General features: G+C 40.9%; 2 pseudogenes; both read left to right on the forward strand.

Annotated features, from left to right (window-relative positions):
* The first annotated feature begins 757 nt into the window (after nt 1-757).
* On the forward strand, nt 758-5744 carry LOC143825176 (vomeronasal type-2 receptor 26-like; annotated as a pseudogene).
* A 2799-nt stretch (nt 5745-8543) lies between these two features.
* LOC143825177 (vomeronasal type-2 receptor 26-like) lies at nt 8544-14050 on the forward strand (annotated as a pseudogene).
* The last annotated feature ends 2328 nt before the right edge of the window (nt 14051-16378 follow it).

A 16378-nucleotide genomic window follows, 5' to 3' on the forward strand; every position in this document is an offset into this window, starting at 1 on the left:
TCCACAGTTGCTCTGCAGAGGAAGGCAATGGTAGAACGCCTCTCTCCTTGTCTGGAAAACTCAGGGGGGTTCTCGGAAGTTTGTGCAGCTTGACTGCACTATCTACCACTATTGTCTTAGGCTGATGGCCTCACTAATGTTAACCCTTAAAATGTGCAGAGGCATGGCATCTCCAGGACCAAAAGCCATGTGAGCTGGAAGCGCAAAGGTAGAATGAACTAGGTGAGACTGAGTGAACACACAAGGAGGATTGAGCATCTGATCTCTTCTCTTTCCTCCTCTGTCTTTCACATCCACTTCATTTTGGGGAAAAAGGACCATGGCAGTTTCCCCACCAACTGTGGCATATTTTGCAACTTGGGAGGATTGAGGAGAAACACTCTGCAAGATCCTTCGTCAACTCATCTGCTACTTAGACCACCAAAGGTTTACTTTACAATTTACCTTATACATAATATATGTGTATAAGAAGAGGTAGTTTCCCACTTGCCATGAAAATCAGTTTCAGCCACGGGTTTGGGATAAAGCTTTTTCAGAGTGAGTCTGGACAAAGGAACTGCTTGTTCATCCAGGGATAAGAACATAGCAATCAAATTGTACAAAGTAATGAAGGTAAAGGGACAGAGATAAGCAACTACTACCTGAAAGTTCCGTTGGTATTTCAAAATAGCTTAAACAAACACAAGCAAAGTTGTGCATACATCTACTGATTGAGGAAAAGTCAGAGCAAAATTGATCCTCATAATCCAGGGAGAAAATGAAGGAAAAGATGGTGACAGGGAAGTTGCTGCTCCTTTTATTGCAGTACCATGCCAACTGCAAGAAGTATCCCTTGCAGTGCACTACAGCAGCTGATCTTCTCCCCATTCCTCATGCATTTTATCAGCCAGGTGACCTCATTGTGGGCGAGATGGTTTCTCAAGTCTTATATGTATACAGCATCCCGTCATTTACTGGACAGCCCACAAATTTATTCATTTCTGAACCTATGTAAGACTCACTTTCATACTCTTTGTTTCTTTTCTTTATTCAGTTAATTATCAATGTGTAGGTCTGGATTTAAATTCAGCAGCACTGTGTACAAATAACCACCAGAGACAGGATACATCAGGGGACAGTAAGGCAGGGTAACGAGAGGTAGGGAAGCAATGAAAGAGCATAAAGGTCAACAAGGCTTTCAGCCTCATCTATAATTCTCATTGTAGGTCTGTGCTAAAGAATTACCAAAACAACTTGGCCTTAGTTTTTGGCCCTAAAGGAGATCAATGAAGACCCCAACCTCTTACCAAACATCACTTTGGGATTTCATATCATCAACAGCTACTTCAATGCAAGGATGACCTCTAAAGCCACCTTGAGCTGGCTTTCTTCACAGCGCCAGTTTCTCCCCAATTTCAAGTGTGGGGCATTGAACAATCTCATAGCAGTCATTGGAGGGCTGAATTCACAAATATCTGCCGATATGGCCACCATACTCAGCATGTATAAAATACCACAGGTAGGCCATCCATTTAGATCTATGGAAAAGCCACTGCTTCGACATATGTTTCAATGGCATATTTCATTCTATCTGAACAAAATTTATATATATTTTCCCCTAGCTCACTTACGGATCATTTTCCCCAGTGCAAGGAAACCAGTTGCTGCTTCCGTCCATGTATCAAATGGTCCCCAATGAAGCCACTCAATATTTGGGAGTTATCCAGCTATTTCACCACTTCAGGTGGACGTGGACCACACTCTTCGCTCTGGATGATGATAGTGGGGACAGGTTCATGGAGGTCTTGGTGCCAATGCTTTCTGAGAATGGCATGTGCGTTGACTTCACAGCAAGATTACCAGCACAGAATTATATTTCAAATAAGCCAGAGGATTTATTTAGGCAGGCAAAGTTGTTTGCTGCTTATTTTGACAGCAGGGCCAATGTATGGTTTGTATTAGCAGAAGGCCTATCCATGATGGATTTGAGAGTCTTGCTGTTTGTAAGTCCCCTTTTTTTATTACCTCCCGTGCATAAGGTGTGGATTGTGACATGCCACTGGGACTTTGCATCAGTGTCTGCCCAAAGGGACTGGGATATAGAAACCTTCCATGGTGCCCTGTCCTTTGCAGTTCACTCCAATCAGCCACCAGGATTCAACAGATTCCTGCAGTCCTTAAGTTCTTCCTCGGCAAACGGAGATGGTTTTATCCAGGACTTCTGGGAGCAGGCATTCAGTAGCTCACTGAATATGTCCACTGTTCAAGAGGACAACAAGGAAATGTGCACCGGAGAGGAGAAGTTAGATTCTATTCCAGCCAATTTGTTTGAGATGAGCATGACTGGCCACAGCTATAATGTCTACAATGCTGCCTATGCTGTGGCACATGCTTTGCAGGCCATCTATGTATCCCTGTTTAAATACCCAGGAGTGGAAGACGGGAAGATTCGAGACTTGTATGATGTGCAACCATGGCAGGTAATTCTCAAGGCTTGCATTACAAGGACAACTTGCCACTTCCACAGCAGTCTTCAGTTGTTTATAATTTTCTTATTTCATTTCTTATTTCATTTGGAGTATCTCTACATGTCCATTCAAATGATTTTTCCAAATACATACTTCATATAAATGATAGATTCAAGCCGTATTGGTCTGAAGTATCACAACAGAATCAGAGTCCAGTAGCGCCTTTGAGACCAACAAAGATTTATTCAATAAATAAAAACTTTTATTTCTCCATTTTTAAAAACTACAATTGAACCAAAAGGACTGATTCGCTTTAATAGAAGAGAATTATCATATTGCCTAATTTGAATCTTATGACACAGTTTACTATTTTGCCCCTAATTTGCTTTTGCCTTACGTCTGTACTCTTGTGACCCTTGTTCTCTCTTGTCTGAGGAAGAGTGCATGCACTCGAAAGCTCATTCCTTCAATAAATCTTTGTTGGTAATAAAGATGCTATCATGTCACAAATCCCTTTTCCGAATTTGGTTAACATATACTAGCCAAAATAATCTATTCATACTTGTCCATCTTTGCTGCTGCTGCAGCTGCTGCTCTTCCTCTTCCTCCTCTTCCTCCTCCTCCTCCTCCTCCTCCTCTTCTTATTCTTATATCCACCGATCCCTTAATGGGCTCAAGGCAGGTTCCACAAAGTTAAGCAGTCAAGAAGTTTCCATTTATATAATAAAACATTTATAAATCAAAGGCTGAATAAAAATTTAAAATTATTTAAAACCTGGCCACTGAAATTTAAAAGATTTTAAATAAAAATAATTATTAAATTTATTTTTAAAACCACCTCCTCTTTCTAAATCAGGTATTAACCAGGCAGGTAGTCCATGTTGGATGGATTTCAGTTAATTGGATGGGTTCTCATGTGTCTACTTGGTGCTATTTCCTGGCCTCAACCAAAACCTTGGTGACACACCTTTGCCTTACTGGCCCTATGAGACATTATGGGCCCTGATCTCACTTTGAAGAACATTCCATCAGGCTGGGGGCAGGGTCAAAAAACACTAGGTATGGTTGAGACCAGTTGTACTTCTCTGTGACCATTTCTTTCTTTCGTAGCTGCATCATTTTCTAAGGAGCATCAAGTTCAACAACAGTGCTGGAGACACTGTGTATTTTGATGAAAAAGGAGAACTGAATGTTGGCTTTGATGTTACAAACTGGGTAACATTCCCAAATGGCTCTTTTGATAGAGTGAAAGTGGGAAGGCTGGATCCTCAGGCTCCTCCAGGCAATGAGCTGACCCTTCATGATGATCAGATTGTGTGGCACAGAACCTTTAACCAGGTAAGACAAAGGGGCAGATTCTTGAGTGCAGGAAGAGTAGAAGAACTTACACATCATCCATTTTAGGCCTGCCAATTCAATTCCAATTTATTAGATCAAGGAGGCCCTCGAGATAGTTATAAACACATAAAGCTTTCTTGGTGAAAAGATTGTTGTTTTTTTTCTGAGATGACTGTTGTTTCTGCTGCTTATTTCTTTCCATCAGACTTTGGTATACTTATCTCGGGAACCATTGACTTTTCTGTTTGAGGATAGAGGCTTTCTGAGGTTAAGAGGTATGACTTGACATGTTGGTAAGGATCGTAAAGATGGTTGTTACTAATGATCCTTTCGTATTATGGCCAGGTGGTGCCCCTTTCTCTCTGCAATGAACGTTGTCCTCCTGGGTATAGCAAGAAAAAGAAGGAAGGGGAGAAGTTTTGCTGCTATGATTGTGCTTCATGTCCAGAAGGAACCATTTCACAGGATGAGGGTAGGAAGCATAACACATGGAGATATCCATCATAAGAGTCTGTTCCACAAAATGGGTATAATGAGAAGTTGTATAGGTCTGTGATATTGAAGGAATGGGAATGCCAGTCATATGAGGGGGTGATTTTCTTTCCAACCTAAAAGCCAATGAAAATAAATTTAGGCAATTCCTAGTTTGTATCCACCTCTGATCAAGTGTATTACTGTACAGCCTGGGAATCTGTTAAACATCTTCGTTATGATGTGTACTAATTTAATGTGCAACCTCAGCTTAAAAGCATGAAATGGTAATTCCCATTTCATTGTGTCTGAAGTATGCATGCACACAACAGCTTATACCTGAAATGTAGTTTGTATTAAAGTGGTCATTCAACTAAAAAATATGTTATTTTACAGATGTAACATTACAGATGGAGAGTTTAGATTATGTCATCCAAAGGCCGCTTAGAAAATGCTTGACAGAAATGAGATCTGAATGGAGGCCTTCATGGTTCTCCTGAAATAGTAATGATAATTCTTTGGTGTTATATAATGCCATTCGATAATTGCTGTTCAAATTCATTAAATATAAACCTTCCTTTTCAGATATGGTAGCTTGTATTGAATGCCCACAAGATCAGCGTGCCAACAACAAGCAAGATCAATGCATCCCCAAGGTCCTCAGTTTCCTCACCTATGAAGAACTATTAGGAATCATCTTAGCTATGTGGTCTATATCTTTCTCTGTGATCACAGCTTTGGTGCTTGGGATTTTCATCAAGCACCAGAAGACTCCCATTGTCAAAGCCAACAACCAGACCCTCACCTACGTTCTCCTCATCTCCCTTCTTCTCTGCTTCCTCTGCTCCTTGCTCTTCATTGGAAGACCTACCCAAGTGACCTGCCTTCTCCGACAAACTGCTTTTGGCATTGTCTTCTCTGTGGCCCTGTCCAGTGTGTTGGCCAAAACCATCACTGTTGTTTTGGCCTTTATGGCTACCAAACCAGGATCCAGGATAAGGAGATGGTTTGGAAAGCAAATGGCAACTTCTGTGGTCCTTTTCTGCTCCTTCATCCAAGCAGGCATTTGCACTATTTGGCTAAGTACTTCCCCTCCATTCCATGATGTGGACATGCATTCAGCTACTGGGGAAATCATCCTGCAGTGTAACGAGGGCTCTGCTGCCATGTTTTACTGTGTCTTGGGCTATATGGGCTTCCTGGCCAGTGCCAGCTTCATGGTCGCCTTTTTTTGCTAGGAAGTTACCTGACAGTTTCAATGAAGCCAAGTTCCTCACCTTCAGCATGTTGGTCTTTTGCAGTGTTTGGGTGTCCTTTCTTCCAACCTACCTGAGCACCAAAGGGAAATTCATGGTGGCTGTGGAGATCTTTTCCATCTTGGCCTCCAGTACTGGCTTACTGGGTTGTATCTTTACCCCTAAATGCTACATCATTGTTCTGAGGCCAGAGCTAAACACCAGAGATCAATTAATAAGGAGAAAAAAGTGACAAGAATAGAAGATTATTTTTAATTTCATAATACGGTAGCCAACTCTGGGTTGGGATATGCCTGCAGATTTAGAATCCTAGACTTGGATGGGGCCATATAGGTCACTTAGTCCTCCCCCTGTTCAATGTAGAATCATCCATGATAAGTAGCTGCTTGAAGGCTGCCTGCAAAGAGGAGTTCACCATCTCCTGAGGCAGTAAAAGGTAAAGGTAAAGGTATCCCCTGTGCAAGCACCGAGTCATGTCTGATCCTTGGGGTGACGCCCCCTAGGGTTTTCATGGCAGACTCAATACGGGGTGGTTTGCCAGTGCCTTCTGCAGTCATTACCGTTTACCCTCCAGCAAGCTGGGTCCTCATTTTACCAACCTCGGAAGGATGGAAGGCTGAGTCAACCTTGAGCCGGCTGCTGGGATTGAACTCCCAACCTCATGGGCAAAGCTTTCAGGCGGCTGCCTTACCACTCTGCGCCACAAGAGATTTTAAATATAGCCTGGGGATAGTGTGGTTTGTGGACAGGCATGACCTTAGTGAGGTACAATACCATAATTCCACCATCAGAGCTGCCATTTCCACCAGGTAAACTCATCTTTCTTGTCTTGAGAACAGTTACAAATTAGGGAGCTCTTCAGCCCACACCTAGAGACTGGCTTCCCTAATTCTGAATTATTCGTACAAAAGCTCAAGAAATCACCCATCCATTTGAGGCTTGTAAATAAATATGTAAATAAATATAATAAATTATCCCCTTCTAAATTAAAATATAAGCTATAAAAATTAAAACATCCCCTTCTATTGCTGAGAAGGTCTTCTTTGATCACCCACGAAATCTTTACTGAGTGTCATAAGTTCTTCAAGACCAAAAACCACATTTTATATGGGTGGTCAAATAGAAAGGATTTAGTAAAGGTTGAATTTAAAATGTCACTGGTTGAACCATGATGTCTATAACTGCGTATCTATTTCAACCAAGAATTGTCAATTCTGTTACCAGAGGGCTACTGGTTGGATGGCGTTATTGGTTTGGCTGCTAATGACATTGTGACATCACTTCTGGGTTTTCTAGACATTAGATCCATTCTCTCTAGAAATCAGTTGCCATCCTGTGGTTTTCATCACAATGTTGTCAATGATGATTTTTCAAAATTTCGATTTCTGATCATATATACCTAGTAAATGCTGGAGGGCGTCACCCTAAGGGTCAGACATGAAAAAGGGGATACCTTTACCATTACCTTATGCCTACTATATGGAAAAGGTAGATGCTTGTGTACCTACAGACAAGAGGGAGCATGACAACCATCCATTCTGCATTCAAAATCCATAGTATAATGTGTTTCCACTGCATGCTGTACACTCAACACAGGAAGAGCTGGATATATCCTTCTTGGAGAAATACCAACTGATATTCAGACAACATCTGGTGCCATAAATACAATGTCTTTATGTTTGAAGTTTTGGTCACTTTGTGTTTTCTAATACTTCAGATTTGAAATATATGTTTGTTTCAAAATGGAAATGAAACATGCCACTTTATAAAAAGCAGAATGACTCAGTTATTCAATAATTAAATGGGAATGGACATATGAACTGTACGGAAACATTCTGCCTCATGTGACTGGGGGGAGTATTATGTGTTTGGTTGGGATCTTTCCTATTTGTCTTGGAGTACAAATATTATTCCAAGTACAATGTGCATCATTCTTTTGCAGTTGCTGGAAGGTTAAGGCCTAGTAATTTTAACGCCTGATCTTATGCATTATGCAGAAAATGGCTTCAAATGATGTAGATTCTGGTGGTTAGATTTTAAGTTCAACACAAAAGTTCAATTTTCCATTGTAAGATATTGGCTTTGATCCCTCCCAGGACCTGCTTCACTTACAATTCGTGACCAAGGGTCACTTGGGAAATTCAGAAGAACCAGAAGCTGCCCAAATCATTGCAGATTTTCCCTTAAATTATTACAATTGCATGCATACATATCAATTTAAATGGTGACAATTTGAATGGCCATCTGTGACCAAGGACACCAGTATAATTAGGAAGGCATGCCATAATTATTACAGTTCCTTCTTGTACTGAACAAAGCATTTCCGGAGGCTGTTAAATTAGCTTGTGCCTAATAAAATCCCCATCGATAAGTAGGTTTCTGATGCAGGTAGAGAGGGAGTTCTGTCAATTTTCTATATCATTATATGTAAGATACGTTTGTAAGTAGAGGTAGATCCCACTTGCCCTGATCTGGATGGCCCTGACTAGAATGCTGTTGTTAGTTCTGAGAAGCTGAGAAGTTGGCCTTTGTTACTCCTTGGATTGTAGACCACCCAGAAAGTCCACAGTTGCTCTGCCGATTGCCTCACAAATGTTAACCCTTAAAATGTGCAGAGGCATGGCATCTCCAGGGCCAAAAGCCATGTGAGATGGAAGCTCAAGTGTAGAAGGAATTAGGTGAGACTGAGAGAAGACACAAGGAGAATTGAGCATCTGATCTCTTCTCTTTCCTCCTCTCACATCCACTTCATTTTGGAAAAAAGGATCATGACAGTTTACCATCCAACTGTGGCATATTTTGCAATTTGGGAGGATTGAGGAGAAACACTTTGCAAGATCCTTCATCAAGTCATCTGCTGCTGAGACCACCAAAGGTTTACTTTACAATTTACATTATACATAATATATGTGTATAAGTAGAGGTAGTTTCCCTCTTGCCATGAAAATCAGTTTCACCCACGGGTTTGGGATAAAGCTTTTTCAGAGTGAGTCTGGACAAAGGAACTGCTTGTTCATCCAGGGATGAGAAGATGGCAATCAAATTGTACAAAGTAATGAAGGTAAAGGTTCAGAAGCAAGCAACCACTACCTGAACTTTCTGTTGCTATTTCCAAATAAGTTAAACAAACACAAGCAAAGTTGTGTATACATCTACTGACCGAGGAAAAGTAAAAAAAAAATTGATCTTGATAACCCAGGGAGAAAATGAAGGAAAAGATGGTCACAGGGAATTTGCTGCTCCTTTTATTGCAGTGCTATGCCAAGTGCAAGAAGCATCCCTTGCAGTGCACTACAGCAGCTGATCTTCTCCCAATTCCTCATGCATTTTATCAGCCAGGTGACCTCATTGTGGGCGAGATGGTTTCTCAAGTCTTATATGTATACAGCATCCCGTCATTTACTGGACCGCCCACGAATTTATTCGTTTCTGAACCTATGTAAGACTCACTTTCGTACTCTTTGTCTTTTCTTTATTCAGTTAATTATCAATGTGTAGGTCTAGATTTAAATTCATCAGCACGGTGTACAAATAACCACCAGAGACAGGATACATCAGGGGACAGTAAGGCAGGGTAACGAGAGGTAGGGAAGCAATGAAAGAGCATAAAGGTCAAGAAGGATTTCAACGTCATCTATAATTCTCATTGTAGGTCAGTGCTAAAGAATTACCAAAACAACTTGGCCTTAGTTTTTGCCCTAAAGGAGATCAATGAAGACCCCAACTTCTTACCAAACATCACTTTGGGATTTCATATCATCAACAGCTACTTCAATGCAAGGATGACCTCTAAAGCTACCATGAGCTGGCTTTCTTCACAGCGCCAGTTTCTCCCCAATTTCAAGTGTGGGGCATTGGACAATCTCATAGCAGTCATTGGAGGGCTGACTTCACAAATATCTGCCAATATGGGCACCATACTCAGCATGTATAAAATACCACAGGTAGGTCATCCATTTAGATCTATGGAAAATCCACTGCTTCGACATATGTTTCAATGGCATATTTCATTCTATCTGAACAAAGATTATATATATTTTCCCCTAGCTCATTTACGGATCATTTTCCCCAGTGCAAGGAAACCAGTTGCTGCTTCCGTCCATGTATCAGATGGTCCCCAATGAAGCCACTCAATATTTGGGAGTTATCCGGCTATTTCAACACTTCAGGTGGATGTGGACCACACTCTTCGCTCTGGATGATGATAGTGGAGATAGGTTCATGGATGTCTTGGTGCCAATGCTTTCTGAGAATGGCATCTGCGTTGAATTCACAGCAAGATTACCAGCACAGAATTATATTGCAAATAAGCCAGAGGATTTATTTAGGCAGGCAAAGTTGTTTGCTGCTTATTTTGACAGCAGGGCCAATGTATGGTTCGTATTTGCAGAAGGCCTATCCATGTTGGATTTGAGACTATTGCTGTTTGTAAGTCCCCTCCTTTTATTACCTCCCGTGCATAAGGTGTGGATAGTGACATGCCACTGGGACTTTGCATCAGTGTCTGCCCAAAGGGATTGGGATATAGAAACCTTTCATGGTGCCCTATCCTTTTCAATTCACTCCAATCAGCCACCGGGATTCAACAGATTCCTGCAGTCCTTAAGTCCTTCCTGGGCAAAAGGAGATGGTTTTATCCAGGACTTCTGGGAGCAAGCATTCAGTTGCTCACTGAATATGTCCAGTGTTCATGGGCACAACAAGGAAATGTGCACTGGAGCGGAGAAGCTAGATTCTATTCCAACCCATTTGTTTGAGATGAGCATGACTGGCCACAGCTATAATGTCTACAATGCTGCCTATGCTGTGGCACATGCTTTGCAGGCCATCTATGTATCCCTGTTTAAATACCCAAGAGTGGAAGACGGGAAGATTCTAGACTTGTATGATGTGCAATGATGGCAGGTAATTCTCAAGGCTTGCATTACAAGGACAACTTGCCACTTCCACAGTAGTCTTCACTTGTTTATAATTTTCTTAATTCATTTCTTATTTCATTTTGAGTATCTCTACAGGTCCATTCAAATGATTTTTCCAAATACATACTTCATACAAATGACATATTCAAGTGGGTAGCCGTATTGGTCTGAAGTATCACAACAGAATCAGAGTCCAGTAGCGCCTTTGAGACCAACAAAGATTTATTCAATAAAAAAAACTTTTATTTCTCCATTTTTAAAAACTACAATTGAACCAAAAGGACTGATTCATTACGCCAGTTTGGTGTAGTGGTTAGGAGTGCAGACTTCTAATCTGGCATGCCGGGTTCGATTCTGCGCTTCCCCAAATGCAACCAGCTGGGTGACCTTGGGCTCGCCACAGCACTGATAAAACTGTTCTGATCGAGCAGTAATATCAGGGCTCTCTCAGCCTCACCCTCCCCACAGGGTGTCTGTTGTGGGGAGAGGAATGGGAAGGCGACTGTAAGCCACTTTGAGCCTCCTTCAGGTAGGGAAAAACGGCATATAAGAACCAACTCTTCTTCTTCTTCTTCTTCTTCTTCTTCTTCTTCTTCTTCTTCTTCTTCTTCTTCTTCTTCTTCTTCTTCTTCTTCTTCTTTTATAGAAGAGAATTATCATATTGCCTAATTTGAATCTTATGACACAGTTTACTATTTTGCCCCTAATTTGCTTTTGCCTTACGTCTGTACTTTTGTGACCCTTGTTCTCTCTTGTCTGAGGAAGAGTGCATGCACTCGAAAGCTCATTCCTTCAATAAATCTTTGTTGGTAATAAAGATGCTATCAGGTCACAAATCCCTTTTCCGAATTTGGTTAACATATACTAGCCAAAATAATCTATTCATACTTGTCCATCTTTGCTGCTGCTGCAGCTGCTGCTCTTCCTCTTCCTCCTCTTCCTCCTCCTCCTCCTCCTCCTCTTCTTATTCTTATATCCACCGATCCCTTAATGGGCTCAAGGCAGGTTCCACAAAGTTAAGCAGTCAAGAAGTTTCCATTTATATAATAAAACATTTATAAATCAAAGGCTGAATAAAAATTTAAAATTATTTAAAACCTGGCCACTGAAATTTAAAAGATTTTAAATAAAAATAATTATTAAATTTATTTTTAAAACCACCTCCTCTTTCTAAATCAGGTATTAACCAGGCAGGTAGTCCATGTTGGATGGATTTCAGTTAATTGGATGGGTTCTCATGTGTCTACTTGGTGCTATTTCCTGGCCTCAACCAAAACCTTGGTGACACATCTTTGCCTTACAGGCCCTATGAGACATTATGGGCCCTGATCTCACTTTGAAGAACATTCCATCAGGCTGGGGGCAGGGTCAAAAAACACTAGGCATGGTTGAGACCAGTTGTACTTCTCTGTGACCATTTCTTTCTTTGGTAGCTGCATCATTTTCTAAGGAGCATCAAGTTCAACAACAGTGCTGGAGACACTGTGTATTTTGATGAAAAAGGAGAACTGAATGTTGGCTTTGATGTTACAAACTGGGTAACATTCCCAAATGGCTCTTTTGATAGAGTGAAAGTGGGAAGGCTGGATCCTCAGGCTCCTCCAGGCAATGAGCTGACCCTTCATGATGATCAGATTGTGTGGCACAGAACCTTTAACCAGGTAAGACAAAGGGGCAGATTCTTGAGTGCAGGAAGAGTAGAAGAACTTAAACATCATCCATTTTAGGCCTGCCAATTCAATTCCAATTTATTAGATCAAGGAGGCCCTCGAGATAGTTATAAACACATAATGCTTTCTTGTTGAAAAGATTGTTGTTTTTTTTCTGAGATGACTGTTGTTTCTGCTGCTTATTTCTTTCCATCAGACTTTGGTATACTTATCTCGGGAACCATTGACTTTTCTGTTAGAGGATAGAGGCTTTCTGAGGTTAAGAGGTATGACTTGACATGTTGGTAAGGATAGTAAAGATGGTTGTTACTAATGATCCTTTCGTATTATGGCCAGGTGGTGCCCCTTTCTCTCTGCAATGAACGTTGTCCTCCTGGGTATAGCAAGAAAAAGAAGGAAGGGGAGAAGTTTTGCTGCTATGATTGTGCTTCATGTCCAGAAGGAACCATTTCACAGGATGAGGGTAGGAAGCATAACACATGGAGATATCCATCATAAGAGTCTGTTCCACAAAATGGGTATAATGAGAAGTTGTATAGCTCTGTGATATTGAAGGAATGGGAATGCCAGTCATATGAGGGGGAGATTTTCTTTCCAACCTAAAAGCCAATGAAAATAAATTTAGGCAATTCCTAGTTTGTATCCACCTCTGATCAAGTGTATTACTGTACAGCCTGGGAATCTGTTAAACATCTTCGTTATGATGTGTACTAATTTATTGTGCAACCTCAGCTTAAAAGCATGAAATGGTAATTCCCATTTCATTGTGTCTGAAGTATGCATGCACACAACAGCTTATACCTGAAATGTAGTTTGTATTAAAGTGGTCATTCAAATAAAAAATATGTTATTTTACAGATGTAACATTACAGATGGAGAGTTTAGATTATGTCATCCAAAGGCCGCTTAGAAAATGCTTGACAGAAATGAGATCTGAATGGAGGCCTTCATGGTTCTTTGGAAATAGTAATGATAATTCTTTGGTGTTATATAATGCCATTCGATAATCGCTGTTCAAATTCATTAAATATAAACCTTCCTTTTCAGATATGGTAGCTTGTATTAAATGCCCACAAGATCAGCATGCCAACAACAAGCAAGATCAATGCATCCCCAAGGTCCTCAGTTTCCTCACCTATGAAGAACTATTAGGAATCATCTTAGCTATGTGGTCTATATCTTTCTCTGTGATCACAGCTTTGGTGCTTGGGATTTTCATCAAGCACCAGGAGACTCCCATTGTCAAAGCCAACAACCGGACCCTCACCTACGTTCTCCTCATCTCCCTTCTTCTCTGCTTCCTCTGCTCCTTGCTCTTCATTGGAAGACCTTCCCAAGTGACCTGCCTTCTCCGACAAACTGCTTTTGGCATTGTCTTCTCTGTGGCCCTGTCCAGTGTGTTGGCCAAAACCATCACTGTTGTTTTGGCCTTCATGGCTACCAAACCAGGATCCAGGATAAGGAGATGGTTTGGAAACAGAATGGCAACTTCTGTGGTCCTTTTCTGCTCCTCTATCCAAGCAGGAATTTGCATGCTTTGGCTAAGTACTTCCCCTCCCTTCCATGACATGGACATGCATTCAACTCCAGGGGAAATCATCCTGCAGTGTAATGAGGGCTCTGCTACCATGTTTTACTGTGTCTTGGGCTATATGGGCTTCCTGGCTAGTGCCAGCTTCATGGTCGCGTTTTTTGCTAGGAAGTTACCTGACAGTTTCAATGAAGCCAAGTTCCTCACCTTCAGCATGTTGGTCTTTTGCAGTCTTTGGGTGTCCTTTCTTCCAACCTACCTGAGCACCAAAGGGAAATTCATGGTGGCTGTGGAAATCTTTTCCATATTGGCCTCCAGTACTGGCTTACTGGGTTGTATCTTTACCCCTAAATGCTACATAATTGTTCTGAGGCCTGGGCTAAACACCAGAGATCAATTAATAAGGAGAAAAAAGTGACAAGAATAGAAGATTATTTTTAATTTCATAATACGGTAGCCAACTCTGGGTTGGGATATTCCTGCAGATTTACAATCCTAGACTTGGAAGGGGCCATATAGGTCACTTAGTCCTCCCCCTGTTCAGTGTAGAATCAGCCTAAAGCATCCATGATAAGTAGCTGCTTGAAGGCTCCCTGCGAAGAGGAGTTCACCATCTCCTGAGGCAGTAGATTTTAGATATAACCTGGGGATAGTGTGGTTTGTGGACAGGCATGACCTTAGTGAGGTTCAATACCATAATTCCACCATCAGAGCTGCCATTTCCACCAAGTAAACTCATCTTTCTTGTCTTGAGAACAGTTACAAATTAGGGAGCTCTTCAGCCCACACCTAGAGACTGGCTTCCCTAATTCTGAATTATTTGTACAAAAGCTCAAGAAATCACCCATCCATTTGAGGCTTGTAAATAAATATAATAAAATATCCCCTTCTAAATTAAAATATAAAATATAAAAATTAAAATATCCCCTTCTATTGCTGAGAAGGTCTTCTTTGATCACCCACAAAATCTTTACTGAGTCATAAGTTCTTCAAGACCAAAAACCACATTTTATATGGGTGGTCAAATAGAAAGGATTTAGTAAAGGTTGAATTTATAATGTCACTGGTTGAACCATAATGTCTATAACTGTGTATCTATCTCCACTAAGAATTGTCAATTCTGTTACCAGAGGGCTACTGGTTGGATGGTGTTATTGGTTTGTCTGCTAATGACATTGTGACATCACTTCTGGGTTTTCTAGACATTAGACCCATTCTCTCTAGAAATCAGTGGCCATCCTGTGGGTTTATCTGTGGTAGACTGTGGAGTGAGATGTCTCATTAGTCTTCAAAAAAGTGACATCACAATGTTGTCAATGATGATTTTTCAAAATTTCGATTTCTGATCATATATGCCTAGTAAATGCTGGAGGGCGTCACCCTAAGGGTCAGACATGAAAAAGGGGATACCTTTACCATTACCTTATGCCTACTATATGGAATAGGTAGATGCTTGTGTACCTACAGACAAGAGAGAGCATGACAACCATCCATTCTGCATTCAAAATCCATAGTATAATGTGTTTCCACTGCATGCTGTACATTCAACACAGGAAGAGCTGGATTTTTGCGAGAAATACCAACTGATATGCAGGCAACATCTGGTGCCATTAATACAACGTCTTTATGTTTAAAGTTTTGGTCACTTTGTGTTTTCTAACCCTTCAGATTTGAAATATATGTTTGTTTCAAAATGGAAATGAAACATGCAACTTTATAAAGAGCAGAATGACTCAATTATTCAATAATTAAATGGGAATGGACATATGCACTGTACGGAAACGTTCTGCCTCATGTGACTGGGGGGAGTGTTATGTGTTTGGTTGGGATCTTTCCTATTTGTCTTGGAGTAGAAATATCATTCCAAGTACAACGTGCATCATTCTTTTGCACTTGCTGGAAGGTTAAGGCCTAGTAATTCTAATGCCTGATCTTATCCATTATGCAGAAAATGGCTTCAAAGGATGTAGATTCTGGTGGTTAGATTTTAAGTTCAACACAAAAGTTCAATTTTCCATTGTAAGATATTGGCTTTGATCCCTCCCAGGACCTGCTTCACTTACAATTCGAGACCAAGGGTCACTTGGGAAATTCAGAAGAACCAGAAGCTGCCCAAATCATTGCAGATTATCCCTTAAATTATTACAATTGCATGCATACATATCAATTAAAATGGTGACAATTTGAATGGCCATCTGTGACCAAGGACACCAGTATAATTAAGAAGGCATGCCATAATTATTACAGTTCCTTCTTCTACTGGACAAAGCATTTCCGGAGGCTGTTAAATTAGCTTGTGCCTAATAAAATCCACATCAATAAGTAGGTTTCTGATGCAGGTAGGGAGGGAGTTCTGTCAATTCTCTATATCATTATATGTAAGATACGTTTGTAAGTAGAGGTAGATTCCCACTTGCCCTGATCTGGATGGCCCTGACTAGAATGCTGTCGTTAGTTTTGAGAAGCTGAGAAGTTGGCCTTTGTTACTCCTTGCATTGTAGACCACCCAGAAAGTCCACAGTTGCTCTGCCGATTGCCTCACAAATGTTAACCCTTAAAATGTGCAGAGGCATGGCATCTCCAGGGCCAAAAGCCATGTGAGATGGAAGCTCAAGTGTAGAAGGAATTAGGTGAGACTGAGAGAAGACACAAGGAGAATTGAGCATCTGATCTCTTCTCTTTCCTCCTCTCACATCCACTTCATTTTGGAAAAAAGGATCATGACAGTTTACCATCCAACTGTGGC

This window comes from Paroedura picta, chromosome 16 (assembly GCF_049243985.1).
Source record: "Paroedura picta isolate Pp20150507F chromosome 16, Ppicta_v3.0, whole genome shotgun sequence".
NCBI lineage: Eukaryota > Metazoa > Chordata > Lepidosauria > Squamata > Gekkonidae > Paroedura > Paroedura picta.